Source organism: Lissotriton vulgaris, unplaced genomic scaffold (assembly GCF_964263255.1).
Source record: "Lissotriton vulgaris unplaced genomic scaffold, aLisVul1.2 SCAFFOLD_2418, whole genome shotgun sequence".
NCBI lineage: Eukaryota > Metazoa > Chordata > Amphibia > Caudata > Salamandridae > Lissotriton > Lissotriton vulgaris.
In genome coordinates, this window is record NW_028253884.1 from 337,103 (window position 1) to 364,190 (window position 27,088).

General features: G+C 50.3%; 1 long non-coding RNA gene across 1 annotated transcript; it reads left to right on the plus strand.

Annotated features, from left to right (window-relative positions):
* Positions 1 to 428: 428 nt before the first annotated feature.
* LOC147660720 (uncharacterized) lies at positions 429 to 22,425 on the plus strand. Its single transcript, XR_015306197.1, has 3 exons — positions 429 to 533; positions 2,637 to 2,754; positions 22,354 to 22,425. It is a non-coding gene; the product is annotated as an uncharacterized LOC147660720 (long non-coding RNA).
* The last annotated feature ends 4,663 nt before the right edge of the window (positions 22,426 to 27,088 follow it).

Below are 27,088 nucleotides of genomic sequence, written 5' to 3' on the forward strand. Positions count from 1 at the left end.
TTAAAAATGTAGTTATATTACAAAGAGGTTGTAGGTTAGTGCCCTTTCATTTCAGTCGTTTCCCGTTATTTTCAAAATATGTTTAGAGCTTCTCGTTGTTCTGATATTTATTTCTTCCAATGCACTTCATTCGATGACTTCTCGTGCTCCGGTACAGGGGGTAGTGTCTGTCCTCCGCGCATGCGCCGCTGTTAATACTAGGCCTGAGAGTAGTATCTTTCTCCCCCTCCCCCAGTAACCCTTGCTCGAGTGCTGGCAGTGGGAAGGTAGTGTCAGTCTTTCACGCAGGCGCAGTTGTTAATCAATAGGCAATCTTCAGCCGTGTCTGTCCCCAGCGCATGCGCAGTTCATGCCAAGCCTCTAACCCGGGCTGATAGGTTGTTTGTCACAAGCGCCATTGACAGATCACTGGGTGTCCAGGTGGGTCTGGACAAGGTGTCTCAGTTTCTAGTTGCTCAGGGGGCCCCATGGCGGGTGTTTGAAGAGTGGATACAGTTAAACGGAATTTCAAAGCACCTGGCTTCTTGTTCCAGGTATAGTTGAGTGTATGCTGTCTTATTTTTTCTGCTCAATGTAACAAAATGTTTACAATAGGAACTGATTCTAGTGTTATTTCTTACAGCTCGATGTTTCAAGCACATTAGTTGTGAAGTGTTCACAGCTCTGGGGCCTATTTCCTTTAAGTGCTTAACTCTACAAGATGCTTACACTGCATAGTTATCAACATTATTTAGATTCTAATGGGAGAACTGTGAAAAGTAGTACATTCTACCTGGTCTTTTCTCACTGGTGCATTGCCCCAACCCCGAAAAAGATGTGTGTTCACGCCCTTGGATTTGTAAGCGCTGGACATGTGTATTGACCTGCCATTTGCACATTTGAGTCTAAATGACCAACCTGTGGCCTGCTGAGATATGTGCCACCCTCTTTGTTTTATCAAAAATATATGTATTGCTTTAGCACGAAAATGCAAAAGGTGCCCATGACATTACAAATAACAATGCCTTTTATTTTTGATTCGTTTTTAAAACATAAATAAAATACCAATTGCTTAAACTCGTGTAATTGCGAGACCTATTGCATTACAAATGCTTGTACATAGATTGGTAAACAGAAACAGGCTGTCTTTTACTCAATGCAAACATGGAATGGGAGACAGATGTATTGATACTAAACAGTCAGACACATCAACACAGCTCCCATTTAACGCCACAGCTACACCTGCCAACATTTGAAATAGCGATATTTCATTTCTTTCTTTTACCAATCAAGTGGCATAACATATGCAAAATGAAGCCTCATCTACTGTAGTTAAATTAAGTGAGCCATCCCTTTCCTCGGGGCAGGAAACCAATGCAGCAGAAGAGAAGTGCGCACACGCTGCTGCTGTTAACCTGCTACTCACGGGTGTCTCCGCTCCAGATACAAGCTTCCTAGGACCCGGTTTCTGGCATTTCAGCCGTCTTCAGCCAGGCTTGCTGGAATCCAGTGGCAAAGTGAGCAAGGGATTCACCTCCGAGCAAACCCTGACAACTTGTGGCGAACAAAGCGGTACAATAGGGGGTGGTGATGGACCGCTTTGTTCAGCTGAAATGCCAGAAACTGGTCCTAGGAAGCTTGTTTCCGGTCCAGGGAAGGCATGGCTTGGCAGTTCGGGCAGGACTGTTCCCATGAGGCACAGGGTCAGACTGATTTGCATATGGCCATGTCTCAACTGGGGTGGCAGAGTGGGCTAAAGAACGGTGATGGATTAAACCCAGATCTGTTGACTGGGTGTGAGTGTTTGATTGGTTCAGATGCTCCGTCCATCACCACCCCCTCTTGTGCCCATTTGAAACCAGGCATTTTCCCCTTTATTACGCCACTCCCTTCATGGTGACATCACTATTTCCGCATGTGCTTCCGGGGTGAGCAATATTCCTCGCCCCGGCCAGCACTGCGCAGGAGGTCTCTGACCTGCTGTGCCATCGTCATCGTCCATCCCTTGACGAAAAAAACCAAGACAGTCAGAGTCAGACTGACTGAATTTAATTTAAGCCCCATTCGCCCCTATGCACCAACCGCCACTACTTATACCACGTGCAATTCATCCTCTCCAAAGCCAAGCCTCAAGAATTCCTGGGTGTGAAGGGCGGCTGATTCTGATTGGGTGCTTGATAGTTTTCCAGAAACTCATGTTCTTGATTGTTCATGTTTGTCAGTAGTTAATTAAACATGCCCAGGGGTTTTATCTCTTCAGTTGACAGAAGCTACAATAAAAGTTTCTTTGTCGTTGCAAAAAAATATGAACAGCCAACGAGCCTCTGTCTGTCAAAGAATGGAAGGGCTGGGGAACTGTCATTCATCTCACTGCTAAGCAGAGCCATGTCATGCTTCACCCTCCTTCAGGCCTCTGATTTTAACCAACATCGCTTAGAACACTGGGACTTTAGAGCCCATCCTTTTAATGAGGAAAACAAAACTACAAGTCCCATAAGCAATAGTGGTGTAAGGTGTCACGCATGACCTAGGAAAACATCGGATTCAGCACATCCAGTTCCATTTTTTAAGTATTTGACACAATATTGAATTTATAATCTTTGTTTTTTATGGTCATGAGTCACCAGGATACTAAAAACGTGTCTTTTATTTTCAAGGTCAATTAAGTAATGGTCACCAGCTTGGAAGCTCAGTTAATTCTTCAGTATTTGTCATTGATCTCCATGTGTGGCTGGTTTGGTCTGCCCCCTGCATCATTCCCGATAACTCACACAGGTAAGGAGCTTGTAGCAGCAACATGATAACCCCATACTCGTCTGTAAGAAGTGCTCTCCGAGGCAGGTATCCGATAATTTTTGTGAAACAAGCAAGCACCAATATCTGCTATGTACATTCGTTAAAATAAAACACAATCAATTCAATTCAAAATATACTTTATTCGGCATAAAGCAATACCATAAAAGTACAGTGTTGAAAAACAATATCTCATACATTATAAAAACCATACTAAAAACCTGTTTAACAAAAATACATAAAATATAAATGATTCGGCACAGGGATCATCTTATAGAAATGACAAGAAGGTACCCGGTTAAAAATGTTTCATCCATAGTATAGTGCAAATCAGAGCAAATATTGAACACATAGGACCATTATTCCTCCCCTCTTCTGGTTCTGAGTTTCATCGCTAATCTTAGAAAATGTACTACACAGAAAAGTTTTTAAAGGTTCTACTGACAATTTCAGAAACAGTAGGACCACCTTAACTTGTTTGAACTTGGCCTTCCTTAAAATACCTTTTAAAAATAGTCGCCTAGGGTAAGCGTAAAATGGGCATAGTAGGACCAAATGGAGCGTAACCTGTGGAGACCGTTGGTCGCAGCCACAGGAGCCCTTACTCTCCAAATGCTTTGTATACCCTGCTGGAACTGCCAAAGTATGGTGTAACAAATCTAGCCTGAAACGGGTCATGAGAAATCTGTCTTGAGGATTGTAAATAAGACACAAATAAGGTTCCACGCCCAGGCACGACTTTGTTAACTGATGAGTTCTTACTGATGGCTTAGTCAGCTCTCTTGCTTCCCTATTTGACTTGGCTCTGTTTAAAAATTCTGACTTAATACGGCCCTTATCCTTAGATAGCAATTTAGTCGGGTGGGTAAAATATTCAACACAACCCATGGCTAACAGGTTTTCCTTGATGTGTCTAATCCAAGGAATATTGTAACCCTGTGCTCGTGCAATGCAGTCTGATATTATTTGTTGCTTTAACGCCGCCTCTGGGTTTGTCTATACCTTAATCCAGCATGTGAGGGGCTTCCATTGCAGCCTATCGCACAGATGGGTTATACCCAGTTCCTCATGAACCATGTAGGAGGAAATGCTTTGTGGGACTTTCAGTACCCGCCTCAAATATTTGTTTCCTTCTATTTGTACCTTATGCGGGTCTATAAAGCCCCAGACCTCACTCCCATATAAAACTTTGGCACAGCTTACAGAACTGTAGAGATTCAGGATTTGTTCCGGAGACCATCGGCCTAGCCTCTTTGCAAAATTCATAGTTGCCCCTGTTGAGTTAATTAGTTTATTGCATTTCTCCTCCACAAGGGCTTTAAAACGAAGGCGACTGTCGTACATGATCCCCAGATATGAAAATGACTTGACCTTTCCCAGTCCCTGTGTGCCTATTGTATACTTAGTTTTGCTGGATGGTCCTTTCCCTACCTCCATAACATATGATTTGGTGAGGTTCGATGACAAATCTAAGCTATCCATAAAATGGACAAAGCCATCTATGAGGCGCTGCAGTCCACGCGCAGTGCGGGCCAAGAGTACTGCGTCATCTGCATACAGTAACACCGGTATCCCTCTCCTACCTATCTGCGGGCAGTCAAGTCAAGTCAAGTCAAAGAATTTGTATAGCGCACTACATACCCAGAGGGTTTCAAGGCGCTTAGGAAGGGGGGGGATTACTTGTCAAATATCCAGGTTTTAAGTTGCTTTCTGAATGCTAGGTGGTTCTGGGTAAGGCGAAGGTATGCGGGGAGTGAGTTCCATGTTCTAGCAGCTAGGTATGAAAAGGATCTGCCTCCCATGGTGGTCTTGTTGATGCGAGGTACAGTGGCGAGGGCTTGGTTGGAAGAACGTAGTTGGCGGGAGGGGGTGTAGAAGGACAGTCGTGAGTTGAGGCCTTCTGGACCGGTGTCGTAGAGTGATTTGTGTGCGTGGGTAAGCAGTCTGAAAGTGATTCTCTTATTGACGGGAAGCCAGTGGAGGTCTTTAAGGTGGCCAGAGATGTGTTCGTTGCGTGGGATGTCTAATATGAGTCTGGCTGAGGCGTTTTGGATTCGTTGGAGTTTCTTCTGGAGTTTTGCGGTAGTACCTGCGTAGAGGGTGTTTCCATAGTCCAGTCGGCTCGTGACCAGAGCGTGGGTGACTGTTTTCCTTGTGTCGGAGGGGATCCAGCGAAAAGTTTTTTTGAGCATGCGAAGAATGTTGAAGCAGGAGGAGGATACGGCGCTGACTTGTCTGTTCATTGAAAGTGAAGAATCCAGGATGACGCCTAGGTTCCGTGCGTGGTCTGTCGGGATGGGTGCTTTTCCGAGGGCTTCCGGCCACCAGGAGTCGTCCCATGCAGATGGGGATGTACCTAGGATGAGGACTTCTGTTTTGTCTGAGTTCAGTTTCAGACGGCTTAGTTTCATCCATTCGGCAACTTCTTTCATTCCTTCGTGTAGGTTAGTTTTGGCGGTGCTGGGGTCATTGGTGAGAGAAAGGATCAGTTGCGTGTCATCTGCGTAGGAGATGATGTTGAGGTTGTGTTGGCGTGCGATGGCCGCGAGGGGGCTCATGTATACGTTGAAGAGGGTGGGACTGAGAGAGGATCCTTGTGGTACGCCGCAGATGACTTCAGAGGCCTCTGACGTGAATGGTGGAAGACGGACTCTCTGGGTTCTTCCGGTGAGGAATGAGGTGATCCATTCAAGTGCTTTTCCTTGGATTCCGATGTTATTGAGGCGTTGTAACAGTGTTTTGTGGCAAACTGTGTCGAATGCTGCAGAGAGGTCAAGGAGGATGAGGGCGACGGTGTCACCATTGTCCAGTAGAGTTCGAATGTCGTCTGTAGCTGCGATGAGGGCGGTCTCAGTGCTGTGTTTTGCTCTGAATCCGGATTGTGAGGGGTCGAGGGATTTGTTGGCTTCGAGGAAGGCGGCGAGCTGGTTGTTGACAGCTTTCTCGGTGACTTTGGCCGGGAATGGTAGGAGCGAGATGGGGCGGTAGTTTTTGAGTTCGGTGGGGTCCGCTGTGGGTTTTTTCAGAAGGGCGGTGAGTTCAGCGTGTTTCCAGTCTGCCGGAAAGGTGGCGGAGATGAAGGAGCAGTTGATGACGTCTCGGAGGTGCGGTGCTATGACGGAGTCTGCTTTGTTGAAGATGTGGTGAGGACATGGGTCTGTGGGAGATCCTGAGTGGATGGAGTTCATTAGGCGGATGGTGTCTTCAGTGGAGATTGGGTTCCAATCGTTAAGGGTGTTCGCCGGGGGAGGATGATCAGCAGCTGGTAGGGTGGGTTGGTTTCCGGGTTGGTTGTCAAAGCTGTTGTGGATGTCTGCAATTTTGTTGTGGAAAAATGAGGCTAGGGAGTCGCAGAGGGTTTGAGAGGGGGTGATGTCGTTGGAGTTGGCCGAGGGATTGGAAAATTCCTTGACGATGTTGAAAAGTTCCTTGCTGTTGTGAGCGTTGTTGTCAAGTCGATCCTTGAATGCTGTTCTTTTGGCCTTTCGGATTAGTTGGTGGTGAATGCGGGTGGCGTTTTTTAAGGCGTCCTTGGTGCTGGTGGTTGGGTCTTTTTTCCAGGTCTTTTCAAGGGTGCGGCAGAGTTTCTTGGACTTCTTGAGATCATCGTTGAACCAAGAGGCCTTCTTGCTGCCAGGTTTGTTTTGACGTTTTTTCAGTGGCGCTAGGGTGTCAGCGGTTTTGGATAGCCAGATGGTGAGGTTGGCGGCGGCTTCGTTAGCGTTGGATGAAAGGGCTGGGGTGTTTTGAAGGAGCGAAGCGGAGATTTGGTCCGTGGTGATTTTGTTCCAGTTTCTTTGCAGGGTAGGTTGGAGGTGGATGTTGGGTTTTGGTTTGTTGTAGGTGAAGTGGACGCAGCTGTGGTCAGTCCAGAGGAGGTCTGTGGTGTGGCTGAAGGAGACATGGTTGCTGGATGTGAAGATGGGGTCGAGTGTGTGACCTGCGATGTGGGTGGAGGTGGTGACAAGTTGTTTAAGTCCGAGATTGGCGAGGTTGTCCAAAAGGGTGGCGGTGTTGCGGTCGTTGTTCTTTTCAAGGTGAAAGTTGAGGTCTCCCAGAAGGATGTAGTCGTTGGAGGGGAGCGCGTGTGGAGTGATGAAGTCCGTGATGTCTTCACTGAATTTTGCGCGGGGTCCTGGTGGTCTGTAGAGGAGGGTGCCTCTGAGTGTAGTCTTGGGGTCGACGTGGATCTGGAAGTGAAGGTGTTCGGAGTTGGCGAGGTTGGCGTCCGAGCTGGTTGATATGCGGATTGATTTCTTATGGACGATAGCGATTCCTCCTCCTGTGCCGGTACGGTCCTTGTGAGTGATCTTATAGTCTTCAGGGATGGCAATGGTGATGTCTGGTGCGGAGGAAGCGTTCATCCACGTTTCCGTAAGGAAGGCGACGTCTGGAGAGATGGTGTCTAGTAGATTCCATAGGTCAATGGCGTGTCTGTGGACCGATCGGGTGTTGAGAAGGATGCATTGTAGGTGGGTGGGGTCGGGAGTCTGTGGTGTGGTCGTATCGGAGATGTTGTCGGTGCCGATGAATTTGCAGGAGTAGCAAGAGAAGGGTCCATGGGTGTATCCGGGGGCGGCTTGGACGCAGTTGGGAGCGCGACCGGGGTTAAGGGCTAGGAGGGAAGCGGCATCGTAGGTAATGTGGGGGGGCAGGGAGGGATGGGGGCCAGGGGGTCGGGCGCTGGGCGCGGTCCAGGCGCGGACGGGCGTAGACGGGCTTACCTTTGGCGCACCTTCGGCGTGTACGTAGCGCGTGGACGCTGCGCGTAGTTCCATCTGTCCATAAATGGATAGTGGAGGGGGCGGAGTGTGGGAGGGTCGGCTGGGAGGCGGGCGCGGGGAGGAGACACGGGGAGAGGGTCAACACAACAACAACAGCAAATGGCGGTAGGGTAGCGCGGGACAAATCAGGGGCACAGTCGTCGTTCTGAAATGCTTAAATTAAGTTAAGCTCAGATTAATTAATTATTTTACCGCTACGTGGGAGCACAGATAAATAAGTAAATCAAAGAAGTTAAGCGCAAATTAATTAATTATTTTCCCGCTACGTGGGAGCACAGATAAATAAATAAATCAAAGAAGTTAAGCGCAAATTAATTAATTATTTTCCCGCTACGTGGGAGCACAGATAAATAAATAAATCAAAGAAGTTAAGCGCAAATTAATTATTTATTTTCCCGCTACGTAGGAGCACAGATAAATAAATAAATCAATGTAAACGATACCAGGCGCTAGGAAAACGCCGAGGCACTTTCTCTGGACAGGCAGGGAGCGAGTGGGAGCGGCCGCTGAGTACAGGGTCCACCCCTAGAGCTACCAGCACCTGGGTCAAACCATTTATATATAAAGTAAAGAGGAAGGGGCCAAAATACATCCCTGCCTCACTTCCCTTGAGCATGGGAAGTGGTCTGTGACATTTCCTTCCTTATCATATCTGACCTGGGCAGAAGTATTCTGATGCAGTGTCCGTAATATATTTACCAGACCAGGGTCAACTCCCAAGGCCCCCAATAGTCCCCACAATTTCTTGCGATTTACTCAATCAAATGCCGCGGTGAGGTCCATGAAAGCCATGTACACCGTCCCCTCACTGGCTACGGTGTATTTTGGCTGCCAGGAGATATAAATTAAGCCATTGATCTGTGGTGGAGCGGCCGTACCTAAACCCATACTGGGTATCCGTAATGATCTTATGTTCCTCCGCCCAATCAAGCAATCGGTTAAGAATGGCCCTACCTAGCACTTTCACGGTAACATCAATTAATGAAATAGGCCTATAGCATTGAGGGCTATATCTGTCCCCTTTTTTAAATATGGGGACTATTGTGGCCATAGACCAGGATATTGGCATCATTGTTTTCACTGCGGTATTTATTACTCTGGTGAGTATGGGCACCCAGAGTTCTTTCTGTCTTAAGAGGAGATCTGGTGGAATCCCATCAGGTCCTGGCGCCTTATTGCGGGTTAGCCCCTCAATCCCCGCCTTTATTTTTCCCAAGGAAAAGGTAATCTGGGGTGGGTTCACACTTTCCAGTTCTCAATGCTACCATGGTTATACAGGCCCTTGTAATGCTCAAGCCAGGTTTCTGGGAGGATGTGGCAGGCCAGCTTGGGTTTATTTGAATCCTGAAAGCATGGTTCATTAACAACTCTCCAAAAAGCAGTCAATTCCTTTGTCTCAGCCGCTTCTCTCAAGTTTTTCCATGCTTGGTTCTGCGAAGCGGTTCTGCGGCATCTTAGTGTTTTATTGTACCTAGCCCTGCAGCTTGATACCTTCCCTCTGTCCCTAGGTATGCATTTCAGAGCCGATTTCAGATCCCTCAAGGCGAGTGTGCAGTCATGATCGAACCACCTTGGTGCACTGTGTTTCTTGTTAATCTTCCTGCCCCTAAGTAAGCCACCTGTTTGTTTGGCCGCTCCCTCAAATGCCTTGATCAGGTCTGCCCCCTCAACCTCCAAGTCCAAACACTTCCAAACATTGGACTCGGCCTGCGTCAGTAAGATTCTGTAAAATGCCTCACTGTCCGTGTTGACCCACCTTAGTCTCCTACCTTGGTCAGTGGCTTTAATCAAATCTCCGCCCCCCCTATGTTGTGATATAAGAACCGCATTTGGATCTATGATGCACAGGAGAAGCGGGTTATAGTCGCTGAAAATGCTAACCTCTATCTCAAACTTTGTAACCTGACACTTTAACATGGGTGTAACGAAAATAAAATAAATTATAGTGCCCTTCGACCTGCCTTTGAAAGTAGGGGTGACGTGCTATTGCCCTCCCCACCAATCAACTCCATGGTATATGTGTGGGCATGCCTGCCCAGGATCTTATTCCGCGCTCCTCCTTCCCTTGTGTGATTCAGGTGCCACCCCTCTACAATCGGGCAAGCCGACCAGTTCCCCTCATTCATTCTTAGGAAGGGGCATGGGTGACAATTGAACTCCCCTGCTAATACTAGCTGGGAGCACAGTGCCCCTTGCTCCTCCATGCCTGCCAGCCGAGCCCCTAATTCATTTAGGCTTTGGAGAGTTTGTCCTGTAGTAATGGCATTATAGAAATTTACAACAGTTAAATTAAAACCCTTATTACGATATGTGTGTCCCAGTGTGCAGTCCGAGGCCCATCTAAGTTCACTCCACCTTCCTGAGAGTCTGAGATCGACATAAATAGTCAGACCCCCCCTTTGCCCTCCCCGGTGCTGGGACGAAAAACATTTTGTAGCCTTCTATTGCCTGGGTGTTACTATGTGTAGGAAGGGGGAGACTCTAGTTGGCGCAGTGCAAGCACTAGCGACAAGCAGGGACTCTCTCTTCCTCGTCAGGGCTGAGGGTTACCTTCCAGACAACCTCTGCTTACCCTCTAGGTAGTGTGGCTTAAGCAGTCTTAGGCTAATCTTTGGGGCACATAGGGTTAAACACTTGCAACAGTACACCTTCACAACCAACCCACCACACAACGAGACCAGACTGTATTCTTGTAAAAATATATCTCTTTATATAAACTTTACGTAGGCTTGTGAATACAGGCAATAACTTTACGGATACGGTTGCAGGATATCAGCTTTAGATTACCACAGTTCTTATCGTAGTTCTTGTGAGGCCCGTAGGCCGGTGTTAAACAAAGTTCTTTGTGGAGCCAGCGGCTTCCAGGGGATCTGTCCCACGTCGCGTTGCCTTCCCGGTGTCGCTGATCGTTGCGGCTCTTCTGCCGAGCAGGTCACTGGTCGTCCGGGGCAGCGGTGCTCTGTGGCGGCACGGTCCTCTCTTTGTCGTCTGCTCCGACCTTGGAGTCGGCGGCTGTGTGGCGGTGACAAGTGGCAGTACGGTCCCCAAGTGCAGGACGTACCCAGCCAAATGTCGGTGCAGCTGTGGGCTCACAGCTGGGCTGTCGGGCAGGCTACCGACCGTGTGGATTCTCGTAGGGCAATAGTCTGTCCTTGCAGGTGAGGGACGGCTCGCTATGCAGTCGCCTCGATAGCTCGGACCAGACGGGTCCTCCTTCGCTTTGCTCTCGGGCTCCCAGCGCAGGTGTGGTCACGATGTTCGGGCCAGCGGCGGCTGGTCCTCACTGTGCTTCCGCTGTAGCTTTGGGCCCCGGTCACGGTGGTCGGGAGGGAGTGGATGCCTTAGAGGAGCTTCCTCTTTGTCGGTACTGCGGCGATGGTCAGCACCCGCAGTCACTTTCTTCCAAGGGGGGTTTAGCGTCCACTGGTCCTGGGACGCTGGTCAGGGGGCAAGTTCAGTTTCCAAGCCCTTGGAGATCTCTTTGCAGAGTTTGGCACAAAGTAGCACAAAAGTCGTTTCGTCGTTTTGTCTTCCTCTCCTTCAGCAGCAAGGCACCAGACACAAGCAAGAGTCAGCACCCTTCTTTGTCTTCTCGCGGTCCTTCTCGTAGGGCAGAGTCGTTCTGTGGCCCAAACTGGATCTAACTTTCAAGGAGCAGGGCTCCATCTTTTATAGGCCAATTCTTTTGTTCTCGCAGGCCAGGGGGGCCTTTGCATAGCCACTCTCAGTTCTGGAGTACCCCGGCGGGTGTACTCCGGCTTCTGCTTTCAGTGTGAGGGGCAGGCGCATCAGACGCCCCACAGGAGGTGGAGCCAGCATTGTCCGGACAGGAGTGGCCAGAGTACCTTGTTGATGGGGCTTCGCCCTCCCTGGGCCAGGTGCCGGCAGAGTCATCCGCCGCTCCCCAGGAGGGTGGAGCCAGCATTGTGGTGGCCGAGCACAGTGACAGTTCGAGTCAAGAGGCACTCCTACCTCCCACTAAGGTGTAATCTGCGCATTCACCCCCTGTCATCCCTCCAGCCCTGTCACTCACACATCCCAGACAGTCGGATACACATACTGGCAGAGGCAACTGAAATGGTTAGGCAAGCAAATGCTAACTTTCTAAAAGTAGCATTTGCAAACCCAGGATAATAAAATAAACTTGACTACAAGAAATATCTCATCATCCTGAGTCCAGGCATACTAAACATGACTCACTACCATGCTCCTTGAGCCTGCGGGGATTATAGGGTATAATAATCCTCGCAGCTCAGTCTGGCCTAATGGAGCAGGTAGCCTTCAGTAGTGAAATACGGTCTTCGTGGTAAGTCACTACCAGGACATGCCACGCACATCAGGGCTTGTCCTACCTCGCACCTACAATGCACCCTGCCCGCAGGCCTACCATAGGGGTGACTAATATGTAGTCAAGGGAAGGGTCGGGGCTGGCAAGTGGGGACACTTGCCCAGCTAGCGTGACAGTACGAGACCGCACGCGGGTTCTGCGGTCGCAGTTCCCAGACACAAGTTTATGGCTGCTCGGGTGGGTGGCGCAACCAGCGCTGCAAGCCCACCAGCAGTATCGGCATCTACACGCCCCGGCACTCTCTCGTGCGCTTTACTGGGGACTAACAGTAAATCCAATGCACCAATCATGGATACCAATCGTATGTACAGTTTACAGTAGGGAGCACTTGCACTGCGGCACGGATCAGCCGTGGCGCAGTGCCCTGAGTATCGGAAAACCAGCAAAACATCGGAGGCACATCAGCAAAAAGTGGAAGGGAGACTCACGCCAAGGTGCCAGGTCTAACACGTGTCCCCTCCAGCTGAAATGTGGGGGGAACTACCCTTCCCCAGGGAGTTCCACATCACTAAGGCGGAAAAATCTGGACAGACCGTCAGCGTTGGCGTGATCGGTGCCAGGGCGGTGTTCCACCGTAAAGTCCATACTCTGTAGAGAAATGGACCACCTCAACAGTTTCGGGTTCTCACCCCTCATTTGCATCAACCATCTGAGGGGCCTGTGGTCCGTCTGAACTCGGAAGTGAGACCCAAACAGGTAGGGTCTTAGCTTCTTCAGGGCCCAGACCACAGCAAATGCTTCACGCTCTATTGCACTCCACCTACTTTCCCGTGGAAGTAACCTCCGACTTATGAAGGCTACGGGTTGGTCAAAGCCCTCCTCAGTCATCTGTGAAAGAACAGCCCCTACACCATGCTCTGAAGCGTCTGTTTGCACAATGAACTCTTTGGAGAAATCAGGGGCCAGGAGCACGGGCGCCGTGCACATGGCAGTCTTCAGGGTGTCGAAAGCTTTCTGACAGGTGTCAGTCCAAATCACATTCCTGGGCTGCTTCTTCGAAGTCAGCTCTGTCAAGGGGGTCACGATCGTGCCATAGCCCTTGACAAACCTCCTGTAATACCCAGTGAGCCCCAGGAAGGCTCTCACTGCAGTCTGGGTCTTGGGGGGTCCCCAAGCCAGGATGGTTTCGATTTTGGGCTGCAAGGGGGCTACCTTGCCACTCCCAACTTGGTGTCCCAAGTACACCACGGAACCCTGCCCAATCTGGCACTTGCTTGCCTTGATTGTGAGGCCTGCTCTGCGCAGGGCCATCAACACTTCCCAGAGGTGTCGCAGGTGTTCGGGCCAGGTGCCGCTGAACACCGCGATGTCATCCAGGTAGGCGGCACTGGACTCGTCCAGCCCAGCCAACACCTGGTTGACCAATCTCTGAAAGGTGGCAGGGGCATTCTTCATTCCAAATGGCATGACCCGGAACTGGAAATGCCCATCTGGTGTAGAGAATGCTGACCTCTCCTTTGCCCCATCGGTCAAGGCGATCTGCCAGTACCCAGACGTCAGATCAAACGTGCTGAGAAACCGGGCAGCCCCTAGCCGATCAATGAGCTCGTCAGCTCTGGGGATGGGGTGCGCGTCAGTCTTCGTGACTGAATTGAGTCCTCTGTAGTCCACACAGAACCGGAGTTCGGGTGTGGCTCCCGGCGCAGCAGCCTTCGGAACCAAGACCACGGGGCTGGACCAAGGACTGCTGGAAGACTCAACCACCCCGAGGGCAAGCATCTTGGAGACCTCCTCCTTGATGCAGGCCCGTACCCTGTCAGTCACTCGGTAAGCCTTATGCTTCACCGGCAAGCTGTCTCCAGTGTCCACATCATGGACGCACCAATCTGTGACACTCGGAACCAGGGAAAACAGGTCTGGAAACTGCCCCAGCAACTGGCGGCAATCCTCCTGTTGTTCGGCGGTCAGGGAGGGTGAGAGGTTAACTCCATCCACTGACCCATCCTTCTCACAGGCCACCAAGAGGTCCGGTAGAGGCTCTGACTCCTCCTCCATTCCGTCATCGGTTGCCAACAACATGCCCACTTCGGACCTTCGCAAGTGGGGCTTGAGGCGGTTGACATGTAGGACCCGCAAAGGGTTCCTGGCCGTCTTCATGTCCACCAAGTATGTCACGGGGCTCTTCCGTTCCACAACCTCGAATGGTCCTGTCCACTTATCTTGAAGGGCACAGGGCTCCACTGGGGCTAAGACATACACCTCTTGTCCAGGCTGAAGCTCGACCAGAGTGGCATTCTGATCGTACCACCGCTTCATCTCTTCCTGGCTCGCTTCCAGATTTGCCTCGGCAAGTTGTCTGAAGCGCCTGGTCTGGTTTCTGAAGGCCAGCATGTAGCTATATACACTCTGGGGAGGTTTCCTGGGAGATTGCTCCCAGCCTTCCTTTACCAAACTCAGTGGTCCTCTCACGGGGTGGCCGTACAGCAGTTCAAAGGGACTGAACCCGAGGGACTTCTGTGGCACCTCGCGATATGCAAACAGTAGGCATGGTAAGAGGACGTCCCACTTACGCCTCATCGGACCTTCCAGGCCCATGATCATGCCCTTGAGGGTTCGGTTGAATCTTTCAACCAACCCGTTACCTTGGGGATGGTAAGGTGTGGTGAACTTGTACGTTACGCCACACTCTTGCCAAAGGGATTTCATATATTTCGATATGAAATTGGTCCCCCTGTCGCTCACTACCTCTAGAGGGAATCCTACTCGTGAGAAAATTCCCATCAGGGCACGCCCCACCACGGGAGCCGTCACTGTCCTCAGAGGTATGGCTTCAGGGTACCGGGTGGCATGGTCCACCAAGACCAGGATGAACCTGTTGCCCATGGCTGTCTTGGGGTCCAGAGGCCCGACGATGTCAATACCCACTCGCTGGAATGGCGTACCGACGACAGGGAAGGGTTGGAGGGGAGCCTTGTTCTTCCCTCCCGTCTTCCCACTTGCCTGGCAAGTCGGACAGGTTCTGCAATAAGTATCGGAACTCTTATGCATTTGGGGCCAGTAAAAGTGGGTGACAAGCCTGTCATAGGTCTTGTCCATCCCTAGATGTCCTGCTAAAGGCACATCATGAGCCAGACCCAGTAGGAAGGCTCTGAACTTCTGGGGTACCACCAGCACACGGGCTGACCCAGGTTCAGCAGCCTTAGGCTCCGAATACAGGAGGTCATTCTCCCAGTACACGTAATGTGTTTTGGCCTGAACACCATTGGCCTGGTCTGCAGCCTGCTGCCGCATACCCACGAGAGAAGGGCATTCTTTCTGCTCCCTGCAGAATTCCTCCCTGGAGGGTCCTCCTTCTTGCTGCCAATGGGTCAGCTCAGGCAGGTCCCCCAGTTCAGCGATCTGTTCCCCCGTAGGCTCCAGGGCATCCCCCTCAAGGTCTGCCTCCTCCTGGACCGTAGGAACTTCAGGGGCCGGTTTCCCGCGCCCCCTGCGCCTTCTCCCTAAGACCGGTTCCTGGGCCTCTCCATCAGGCCCCAGGATCTCTCGATCACCCTTACTGGCTGCCATCGACCGTGTGGTCACGCACGCCCAGTCAGGCAGACCCACCATCCGCAGGTGAGTCGTTTTCTCCACCTTTTCCCAAGGGGAGTGCTCCAAGTCGTTCCCTAGCAAACAGTCAACAGGCATGGTTTTCCTCACACAGACCTGCAGAGTACCAGAGACCCCCCCCCACTCGAAGGGAACCTGAGCCATCGGACACTGGCTCTCGGAATTATCAGCATTGATAACCCTACAATAGGCATGGGGTACAACCTGTTCTTGAGACACCAGGTGCTGCCTCACTGCAGTCACACTGGCTCCTGTGTCTCTAAGAGCCTCGGCTTCCTTACCATTGATGATCACCACCTGCCCATATTTTTTAGTGTTAGAGGGCAGGTAGTTCGTAGGGATCATCTCGCTGTCTCCTAACGAGACCAGGGTCATGTGAACGGGATCTCCACCCCCCGGGACCATCATTTCTTCTCCCAGGTGAACGCTAGTCACTTGTCGGGGCGGAGCACCAGTGGGTGCGGGTTTTCCAAATAGGCGACACTTGGGGTCACTCGATATGTGCCCAGGCTCGCCACATTTGAAACAATTGAAGGGCCCCTTTGGAACAGGTTTACCTGTCGGGGCCCCATTCTGCTTCGGGGGTGGGGGAGGCTGAGAACCCTGCTGCGGATTCCCTTGGGAACTACTTTGGGGGCCTTTTTGGAACCCTTTCTGTTTTCCCCCTTTGTCCCCCCCACTCTTCTGCTGGGGACCCTGCCCACTCTTGGCGGAATCTCCCACGGGACCCTTGTGGACCCTGGTGCTGAGCCAGCGGTCCGCCTCCTCAGCAAGCTTCCTCGGGTTGGACAGCTTGCTATCGATCAGATGTTGGCGTAACTCAGGAAAACAGTGATCAGACAAGTGCTCCCATGCAATTAAATCAAAGAGACCTTGAAAATCATTCACTTTGTTACCTTTCACCCAACCATCCAGTGCTCTGCAAAAGTAAGTCACATATTCCACATACGTATTCCCAGGCCGCTTAGTACACCCCCTAAACTTCTGTCTATACATTTCAGGGGTAAGCCCGTACCTGCTCAACAAAGCTTCTTTCATGTGGGCATAGGACCTCTGATTCTCGACGGGCAAATCTAGCAAGGTATCTCTCCCTTCGCTAAGGAACCTTCCCCACAACCCCGCTCCCCAATCCTTCTCAGGGACCCGGTGGGAGGACATGGCTACCTCATATGCCCTAAACCATTGTCCTATATCATCCCCCTTAAAGAACTCCTTGACTACGTCCTTCGGGATATGCACTCTTGACTCTACCTGCACTGGCGATGTGCTGCCACCAGAGGGAGGACGATCCAAGCCTCTTTCCTTGAGACTTATCTCCCTCATTTTCACCTCATAATCCATCTGGTGCTTTCGCTCTTCCAGCGCCATTCTTTTCGTTTCAAGCTCCAGCTGGATTTTCAATTCTGCCAACTTTCTTTCGTGATTCCGGGTTTCCTTCCTGTCCGCCAGCTCCTCTGGCGACAGGCCTTTTCCAAAGCTGTGTTCGCTGTCCTGCCGCTCGAGATCGATCAGATCCCCAAGCGCATTCTGCTCCTCCGTTGCGTTCTGCTCGGCGAGGACGTCTTGCTCTTCCGGGGTCTTTCGGGACTCTATCCAGGCTTTCAGGGCCTTGGAGAGCTGCGTTTTGTTTTTGCAGCCAGCGTGCGGAACTTTGAGTTTCTTGCAAAAGAATTTCAGTTCGTCCCTGGAATATTTATCCACTTTGGCGGGGTCCCACTCTACCTCCAAAACCTCGGAGGTCGTGGACTCTGCTCCATCCAGGCTCTTTGTGCCCGGCATGGTTTCTGCACTCGGAATCTTCTTTTCAAAAAGCAAAGTCTGTGGTTTAGTAACTGTACCGTAATCCTTGTGTAGCGGTCAGAAGCTCAGGTATAACTATCGCAAGTGTAAATTCGAAAATCCCACCGCTGCCACCAATGTAGGAAGGGGGAGACTCTAGTTGGCGCAGTGCAAGCACTAGCGACAAGCAGGGACTCTCTCTTCCTCGTCAGGGCTGAGGGTTACCTTCCAGACAACCTCTGCTTACCCTCTAGGTAGTGTGGCTTAAGCAGTCTTAGGCTAATCTTTGGGGCACATAGGGTTAAACACTTGCAACAGTACACCTTCACAACCAACCCACCACACAACGAGACCAGACTGTATTCTTGTAAAAATATATCTCTTTATATAAACTTTACGTAGGCTTGTGAATACAGGCAATAACTTTACGGATACGGTTGCAGGATATCAGCTTTAGATTACCACAGTTCTTATCGTAGTTCTTGTGAGGCCCGTAGGCCGGTGTTAAACAAAGTTCTTTGTGGAGCCAGCGGCTTCCAGGGGATCTGTCCCACGTCGCGTTGCCTTCCCGGTGTCGCTGATCGTTGCGGCTCTTCTGCCGAGCAGGTCACTGGTCGTCCGGGGCAGCGGTGCTCTGTGGCGGCACGGTCCTCTCTTTGTCGTCTGCTCCGACCTTGGAGTCGGCGGCTGTGTGGCGGTGACAAGTGGCAGTACGGTCCCCAAGTGCAGGACGTACCCAGCCAAATGTCGGTGCAGCTGTGGGCTCACAGCTGGGCTGTCGGGCAGGCTACCGACCGTGTGGATTCTCGTAGGGCAATAGTCTGTCCTTGCAGGTGAGGGACGGCTCGCTATGCAGTCGCCTCGATAGCTCGGACCAGACGGGTCCTCCTTCGCTTTGCTCTCGGGCTCCCAGCGCAGGTGTGGTCACGATGTTCGGGCCAGCGGCGGCTGGTCCTCACTGTGCTTCCGCTGTAGCTTTGGGCCCCGGTCACGGTGGTCGGGAGGGAGTGGATGCCTTAGAGGAGCTTCCTCTTTGTCGGTACTGCGGCGATGGTCAGCACCCGCAGTCACTTTCTTCCAAGGGGGGTTTAGCGTCCACTGGTCCTGGGACGCTGGTCAGGGGGCAAGTTCAGTTTCCAAGCCCTTGGAGATCTCTTTGCAGAGTTTGGCACAAAGTAGCACAAAAGTCGTTTCGTCGTTTTGTCTTCCTCTCCTTCAGCAGCAAGGCACCAGACACAAGCAAGAGTCAGCACCCTTCTTTGTCTTCTCGCGGTCCTTCTCGTAGGGCAGAGTCGTTCTGTGGCCCAAACTGGATCTAACTTTCAAGGAGCAGGGCTCCATCTTTTATAGGCCAATTCTTTTGTTCTCGCAGGCCAGGGGGGCCTTTGCATAGCCACTCTCAGTTCTGGAGTACCCCGGCGGGTGTACTCCGGCTTCTGCTTTCAGTGTGAGGGGCAGGCGCATCAGACGCCCCACAGGAGGTGGAGCCAGCATTGTCCGGACAGGAGTGGCCAGAGTACCTTGTTGATGGGGCTTCGCCCTCCCTGGGCCAGGTGCCGGCAGAGTCATCCGCCGCTCCCCAGGAGGGTGGAGCCAGCATTGTGGTGGCCGAGCACAGCGACAGTTCGAGTCAAGAGGCACTCCTACCTCCCACTAAGGTGTAATCTGCGCATTCACCCCCTGTCATCCCTCCAGCCCTGTCACTCACACATCCCAGACAGTCGGATACACATACTGGCAGAGGCAACTGAAATGGTTAGGCAAGCAAATGCTAACTTTCTAAAAGTAGCATTTGCAAACCCAGGATAATAAAATAAACTTGACTACAAGAAATATCTCATCATCCTGAGTCCAGGCATACTAAACATGACTCACTACCATGCTCCTTGAGCCTGCGGGGATTATAGGGTATAATAATCCTCGCAGCTCAGTCTGGCCTAATGGAGCAGGTAGCCTTCAGTAGTGAAATACGGTCTTCGTGGTAAGTCACTACCAGGACATGCCACGCACATCAGGGCTTGTCCTACCTCGCACCTACAATGCACCCTGCCCGCAGGCCTACCATAGGGGTGACTAATATGTAGTCAAGGGAAGGGTCGGGGCTGGCAAGTGGGGACACTTGCCCAGCTAGCGTGACAGTACGAGACCGCACGCGGGTTCTGCGGTCGCAGTTCCCAGACACAAGTTTATGGCTGCTCGGGTGGGTGGCGCAACCAGCGCTGCAAGCCCACCAGCAGTATCGGCATCTACACGCCCCGGCACTCTCTCGTGCGCTTTACTGGGGACTAACAGTAAATCCAATGCACCAATCATGGATACCAATCGTATGTACAGTTTACAGTAGGGAGCACTTGCACTGCGGCACGGATCAGCCGTGGTGCAGTGCCCTGAGTATCGGAAAACCAGCAAAACATCGGAGGCACATCAGCAAAAAGTGGAAGGGAGACTCACGCCAAGGTGCCAGGTCTAACACTATGTACCTCCCATGTTTCTTGTAGGAGGATTATTTGATGTTTCTTACTATATGTTAGCCAGTATTGATTTTTCATTTTTGAGGCTAAGCCCGCTACATTCCAGGATATGATCTTAATCTCTCCCACTATTTGACTGCCTGCCGTGACAGTTGAAGGGTTAGTGGGCATTACAGGAACTTCACCCAAATTCCCTGCATCTTTCTCCACATTTCTCCCACCGGGCTCTATAACTCTCACATTGACATTGGAATCATCTGACTGTGTGCGCCCTGGACCTTCATTGTCTCCTATTATGGGTGACCCCTCCCCACTCGTGCTATTCTCGTCTTTCAACCCCCCACCAGTCAATCTATTTTATTTAGGGCTGAAGCACAGTCGAGAGGTGCAAATCGGTTAGTGAGTGAAACTAGCTGGTCCCCCTATCTGATGCAATCCTATTCCTCCTATGGTCACCTTGCATATTCCTATGGGCCATATCCCTATAGAAAAAAGCCAAGGGGAACAGTCTGATACTGGACCCTCCATCCCCTTGGTATTGACCCCTGGATTGACTATGGAGGAACTCATTGACTAACTCTGGATGTCTGAAATTCATAATCACACAATCACCCGCAAAGCCGTTTCTGCTACTTCCGATCCAAGCCACCCTCCTTGCCATCAGAATATGTCTGTGTTGTGTGATATTGAAACCCGTGTTTTTGACGAGCTAATGTTCTGTCTTGTTAATTAGAGTGCACGGGGATTCCTCCCTCTCATCCCCGTTAGTAGGAGCCCCTACAAGGGCCACTGTATAGGGGCTTGAGGCTGGGGGGAGATCCAATGTCGGTAAACCCCTAGTGCTCTGCACAGCGTCCGCTATTGTTAACTCCTCTTCACTGACTATTGCCCTTCTTCCCTCCAAGCCCCTCTGGGCTGTGTCAGGACAAACCGTATTAGGTGGCCCCATTCTGTTTATGCTTAGGGTAGTCCCACTCATTTTACCCGCCAAGGCATCCTTGTTAGTGCCCTCACTGTCTTTGCCCAACCGCCCATCTTCGCTGTGCCCCCGTCCTACTAGTTCTGGGCTTTGAGTATGATGAGGCTTCTGCTCCCCCCTTCTCCGGTCCCCTAATTCTACCTGGCACACTATTCCCCTGTTCGGGCTGTAGCTTGTCGCAAAATTTCCTATGGAAATTAACATGGAGAAAACGCTTTAGCTTACGCTTTTCCGCCTCTCCTGCTAATTCCATTTATAGTTCGGAAGCTCAGACAAATGTCCCTCACTGATCCTAATAGCCCCCACATGTTCTTGTCAACCTTGGTACTCTCATCCTTAGAACTCTCAGTGGTTCCACATCAAAAGCTACATATCACATCTTGTCTCCTCACTCCGAGCCATGGAGAAATCAGACATCCAATTCCCAGAGAACTCAACCTAGCGATTTGGCTCCTGAAGTCATAGAGTTTGGTTATTTACAACTACAACCAGACTGTATGAATATTCTCAAGGAAGCTAGAAAGCCTACTACTAGAGCATGTTATGCAGCAAATGGAACGTTTTGTTGCCTATTGTAACAACAACAATATCAATCATCTTGATGCGTTTGTGCAGAATATAATTTTGTTATCTGTTGCATTTACAGCATTGTGGATTCACTTACACGTCCATTTGTTTACACCTGGGAGTCGTAGCTGCACACTTGCAAAATAGACAACACCTACCTCTCTTCAGAGTACCAGTGATTAAAGTCTTCATGGAAGGATTAAAAAGGGTTATACCGCCAAGTATTACCCCTGCTCCAGAGTGGAACTTAAACATAGTCCTTACAAGGCTAATGGGCCCGCCTTTTGAACCAATGCACAAATGTCCGTTACAATTCCTATCATGGAAAGTTGCTTTCCTCAAAACGATAAACTCACTAAGGAGAGTTGATGAACTTCAGGCATTAACTATACAAGAGCCCTTCTTTCAACTTCACAACGATAGAGTGGTTCTACGTACCAATCCTAAATTTCTCCTTAAAGTAGTTTCTGTTTAGTGGCAATTCATGTGCAATATCAAATTAAAATAACATATCATTAGCATTTTCATTATTAATTTAACCATCGTAATTCTTGTATAGAATGTATGTGCTGCAATGATAATAGAGCAAAAGACACACAATTGATGGACGGAATGCAGAACAAATCAAAACATTCACCCCCAGTCAAGGATCTGGGTTAAATCCATCATTATTTTGCTCACCATGCCACCCCAGTTTAGATGTGGCCATATGCAAATCAGTCTTGGCCCTGTGCCTCATGGGAACAGTCCAGTCCGAACTGCAATGATAATAGAAGCAGATAAAAGTAGTTAGCAAAATAGGCACATTGAACAGAATAAATAGTTCCACCATCTTTCTAAAACAATGTACATATGCAAGCATATAAAAACTGTATATAGCATTTTCCTACTATGCTTTCCCGTGTGTGTGTGTCTGTGTGTGTCTGTTGGTCTCTGTGTTTCTGTGTCCCATTCCCTGTAGGGAAAGTATGTAGCTCCCCGTTGTAGAAGAGTCGGTCAAGAGGGAGCACACTGCATTGAATAATTTCTTTGTATGCACTTTTTATTAGTATTACAGGAAATCACAATGATTGATTGTCTCTGTTATATTCTTCTTTCCCACAGGGTCTTCCTCTTCAGTCCCTTAGGTGAGCCTCGGCCGCGGTCGTCCCTCGGACAAAAGGAAAAGACTCAGGTAAGTGTTTTTGCTTTATGGTTTAGTCAAGGGAGGATGTGAGGGATAAATAATAGCCATGCATAAATGTGAAGGGAGGGGGTAGAGGTTGGAGCATCGAAAAGAAAAAGAGTAGCCGATGATTTCTGCTCTTGTCTTTGTTTCCGTCTCACTTATTTCCTTTTCCCTGGGTCCCTTTCACCCGTCAGCCTCCCCTCCCGTCCCTCTCTTACTCAGCCCCTTTCTAAAAACCCCGTAGAAGCCCACGCACCTGGAAGAGCCACGTCCCTCCGGGGCCATGGTGTGGTGACTCCGCGTCCTTCAGTGAGGTCTGGTCATCTGCTTCGGCTTTCCCTCCTCCGACAGGTTCAGGTGTCCTGCTTGCCGACAAGCTGTGACCTCCCCTGGGCTCCGGTTCTCTCTCTCGTAAGGCTGTTAGTCCTTCTCTGTCTTTCCGGTCTTCCCCCTAGGGTTTCTCCGCCTCGCGTTCCCGTTCCGCGTGTAGCTGTACCAACTACTGACCAACCTGACATGCTCGCCGCCCCCGCCTTTTTCAAGTGTGTATCCTCTGATGTACATCCTTAGCTCCGGCTTAAAGGGGCCGCCTGCCGATTTCCCTCTCTCCACTTCTTGATGACAGCAAAGCAGACAACTGGTAAAAGGGAACTGTGAATATAGGAGGGGAGAAATATATAAAGGGATGGCATGACACTCCTTATCCTCTATCCCATCGTCTACCACAGGGGCTACCATACACACCCCACCCCCAGACGCACCCAAAAATAGCTTATCCTAAAAACCCACCTACCAAAAACAAGACACCAAACAAAAGGAAAATCTTACGAGCTTCAGGTGATGTCCCTAGTGCCTGAATACTGGTGTTTGTTTAGGTTTACAGGAGTCCAGATGTTACATAGCAAACCTTGTCTATGCATGCTGTGTATTTTTCATTCATTATTGTCGTGATTATGTAATCCACTCATCGCGTGCCAGAAGGCGATGTATTTGGCTACAGTTGTTTATATAGCCCAGACTAGATCTGGTCTGTGTCTCCTGCTCCACAGCTTGTACCCGTAAAAGTGCATCAATGTCTCCTTCACTTGGAAGCAAATCCACTTGTATTCCAGTTTAAGCATATTTATTCTCATAGAATCACTTTCAAAACCCACTGTTCCGCAAGTAAATTTAAATTCAGTCTGCCCCAATTCATTTTGGGGGTTCTCCCTTCATCAGGGTATGCATGTGAGGAATCTATGTTGTATGTTGTGTGCGGAAAATAGTGACATATGAATTAACTTGCAATGCAATCTAATCCTACATGTACATAAATTAATAGTTTACTACATGTCCTGGTAGAGCCTAACCGCATGTCTGCGTTTGTGTTATACCAGGGTCTTCACCTTTTCGATAGTGAGAGCTACTTCTGATCGAGGAGATTCATCCTGATCTACTGCCTTTATCACGTGGCTTAGCTAAGGGTAGATAAATGCCAAGCAACTTAATTGCTGCCCTAGAGCGCACAGTCCTGCTGCAGTGAGCACATAGCATTTGTAGCACTGGGTTAGGAAAGGTTTACCTGTAGGGCCCCTAAGCCTTTGTAGCACTGTTAGGTTTACCTGCGGGACCCCAAGCATTTATAGTACTGGTAGGAACAGTGTATCTGTGGGGTCCCCAGGGACCTGTTATGTTCATTTTATTAATGAATCACATCTGAGAGGTGAGTGTTTCACTGAGGGTTGTGGCCTCTTTGTCATGCAATACATGGGATGGCATTGTTCTCTCTGAGTGAGTGTGAAGACAGAAGACTTCTATTATCGGGTGAGTTGCCCCCCTGTTCATTGGCTCCTTTCCAGATCCTGGCCCTGCTTTAACAATTCAAGATTAATGTTCAGTAGTGGCAGTCACAGTATAAGGACTGTGAGCAAGACCTGCTGTAGAGTTTTCGCTGTCCTAGGAAAAATGTCTCAATGTAGGAAAGGGCCTGTTTTGGACATAGTTAGCCATCACTTTGTACCTGGAAAATGATATAGTATTTACTGTAAGTGCACAAGGTCCCTGCCAACCAGGTCCCCTGAGCCCGATCTCCTTCCCTTAAATGTACCTGTTGTTTCCACGGTTGTCACCCCATTAGCTCACTTATAAGTCCCTTGTAAAAGATACCTCTGGGACCAAGGGCTTTGTTGTTAAAGAGGGTCTCTGAAGGCTGTAGCACAAATTATGCCACGCTAAGGGACCCCTCACCAAGCACATACATACATACATACTGCCACTGCAGCTGTGTGTCTTGGTGCAGACAAAACTGAAGAGTCGACATGGCACTCATCCCTGTATGCGATGCCCATAGGGACTGCCTGAGATATAGGTAAGACACCCCTCTAGCAGACCTTATAGTACAGGCTGCTTTAGGGATATCTCCTGTGAGGGCATATCTGCATGAGCAGATATGTCCCTGCAATATCATTGTCGATTCCGGGATATTGCAAGTGACCAGGGAAGCTCTATAGTAAGTACATTGGCTGCACACTTGTCATTACGAGTTCCACAGCTCCATGAAGGTTTCACTGAAATATGGGATATTTGGTACCAAACATCTCAGCATAATAAACCTGTGCCAATTGCAGTGGCCGATTTATTAAAAATTGCACACAGAGTACCCCTTAGAGGGCCCCCTAAGATCTACCAATCCTTAGTGTGATCATCAACTGTCCTGAGCCAGCCTGCTACCACCAGACAGTGTTCTGTCCTCATGGAGAGAGTGCCTGCGCACTTTGAGGTCGATAACAATGCCTTTCCTGGGTGGAGGTGCTCACACCTCCCCCTAGTCAGGCAGAGCCATCTGTGGCAGGGATTTTCAAAGGCCTTTCCGCCTTGGTAATGCGACCCCAGCCTCTCCTGTTAGACGGAGCAAGCGATCTTCCTGTCCTCACCCCCTTTTTGGGCGAGGACAGGTGGGAAACCTTAGATAGAATAAGAGCTGTGCCCCCCGCCCCCTCTGTTAACTCCATCCCTCAGGTGCTGGAGGCGAGGTGAAGTACACTTTGTAGTGCCTACCATCTTGAAGATGGTGGGACTTATTCAATCAGGGCTAGGACTATGTCCCGTTCCCACATGAGGTGGGCATGATAAGAGGGTGTAGACACCCCTGGAAAGTGGCCCATTGGCCACTACTTTTTACTCCCTTGTAACACCCTTAAATCAAGATTTTAGGTGGCATCCTCAGACCCTGAATTTCAGTTCCGGCGACCTAAGAAGAGCCGGGCACAGCAGCCTTCTTTGCTGGTGAGGCTCTGTAGAGAACTATAATAATAAAAGGGCCACTTATAAAGCGCAATGGTTACACTTATGCCAGTGTGTTCCCGCGCTGCGGTAGAGTTAGTCAGTAATCAGATGCCCACTACCCTCACCCTACTAAACTTGGGGAAAGAGAAACGTTTTTAGTTTTATCCTGAAGCATCTCTCCTGGGCCTCCATCCGGAGCTCCATCGGGAGAGCATTCCATTGCTTGGCCGCCAATAGACGGAAGGACCGACCTGCCATCCTGGCTTTCTTAATGTTGGGTACGCACACCAATCCTACCCCACCTGACCTCAGCTGACGTGTGGGGACATAGGGGTCAGGAGATCGGACAGATACTGAGGGGCCCTTCCCTGCAGGATCCGATGACAGACACAAAGTGTCTTGAAAGTGACTCTTTCTTTAATCGGGAGCCAGTGTAATGCGGCCAGGGTTTCCCTAGCCGATGCTCTTCTCGGACGCCTCAAAATAAGGCGGGCTGCCGCATTCTGCACTCCCTGCAGACAGAGCATACACTTGGTTGTTGCGCCTAGATAAAGGATGTTACCATAGTCACCAGGGCATGAACCAGAGTCTTCCTAGCCGCCACAGGGAGTAGGTCCAAGGTTTTATGCAGGACCTTCAGGATCCCAAAACAGGTACCTGCCACCCGTCTTGTTTGATAGTCTCAGGAAAGACTGGGATCTAACCAAACTCCCAAGTTCTTTGCCTGCACACAGGGCGTAGGTGACCCCCCAAGTCCTGGGGCCACCATGCCGATGACAACACAGTGGGGCCTTATCCACCACAAGCACCTCTGTCTTGTTGCTATTCAACTTCAGGCAGTTCTTAGCCCTCCATGCAGCCAATTCTTGCATGCATGCCATGAAGTTGGAGGCAGCCGACTCCTGTGCCTGGGTCAGGGAGACCACCAGGTGCGTTTAATCGGCATAGGATACGACCCTGATCCGGAACCCCTCAGCAGTCTCCGCTACGGGAGCTACATAGAGATTAAACACGGTCGGGCTCAGGGTCGAGCCCTGCCGCACTCCCTGGTTCAGCATGATGACCCTGGAGTAGTGTTTGCCCTGTCTCACCTGGAAGCAGTGACCCGACAGGAAAGATTTGAGGCAATTCAGGGCATTGCCAGACACCCCACCCTTCCTCAGACACTACCAACGTGTGATGGGCTACAGTGTCAAAGGCGGCACTTGGATCCAACGGGATCAAGGCCACCGTTTGACCTGCATCCACAAATTGCCTGAAGGATTCAGTGGCAAGAAGCAGCGCGGAATCTGTCGAGTACCCAGCTCGAAAGCCGGACATGGTCCCAGCCCTACTGCCTGTCTGCATCCCTGAATGATCCTGACCCAAAAGGCAACTCGTCTTGCAGCCCAGCGACCTCCAGAACCT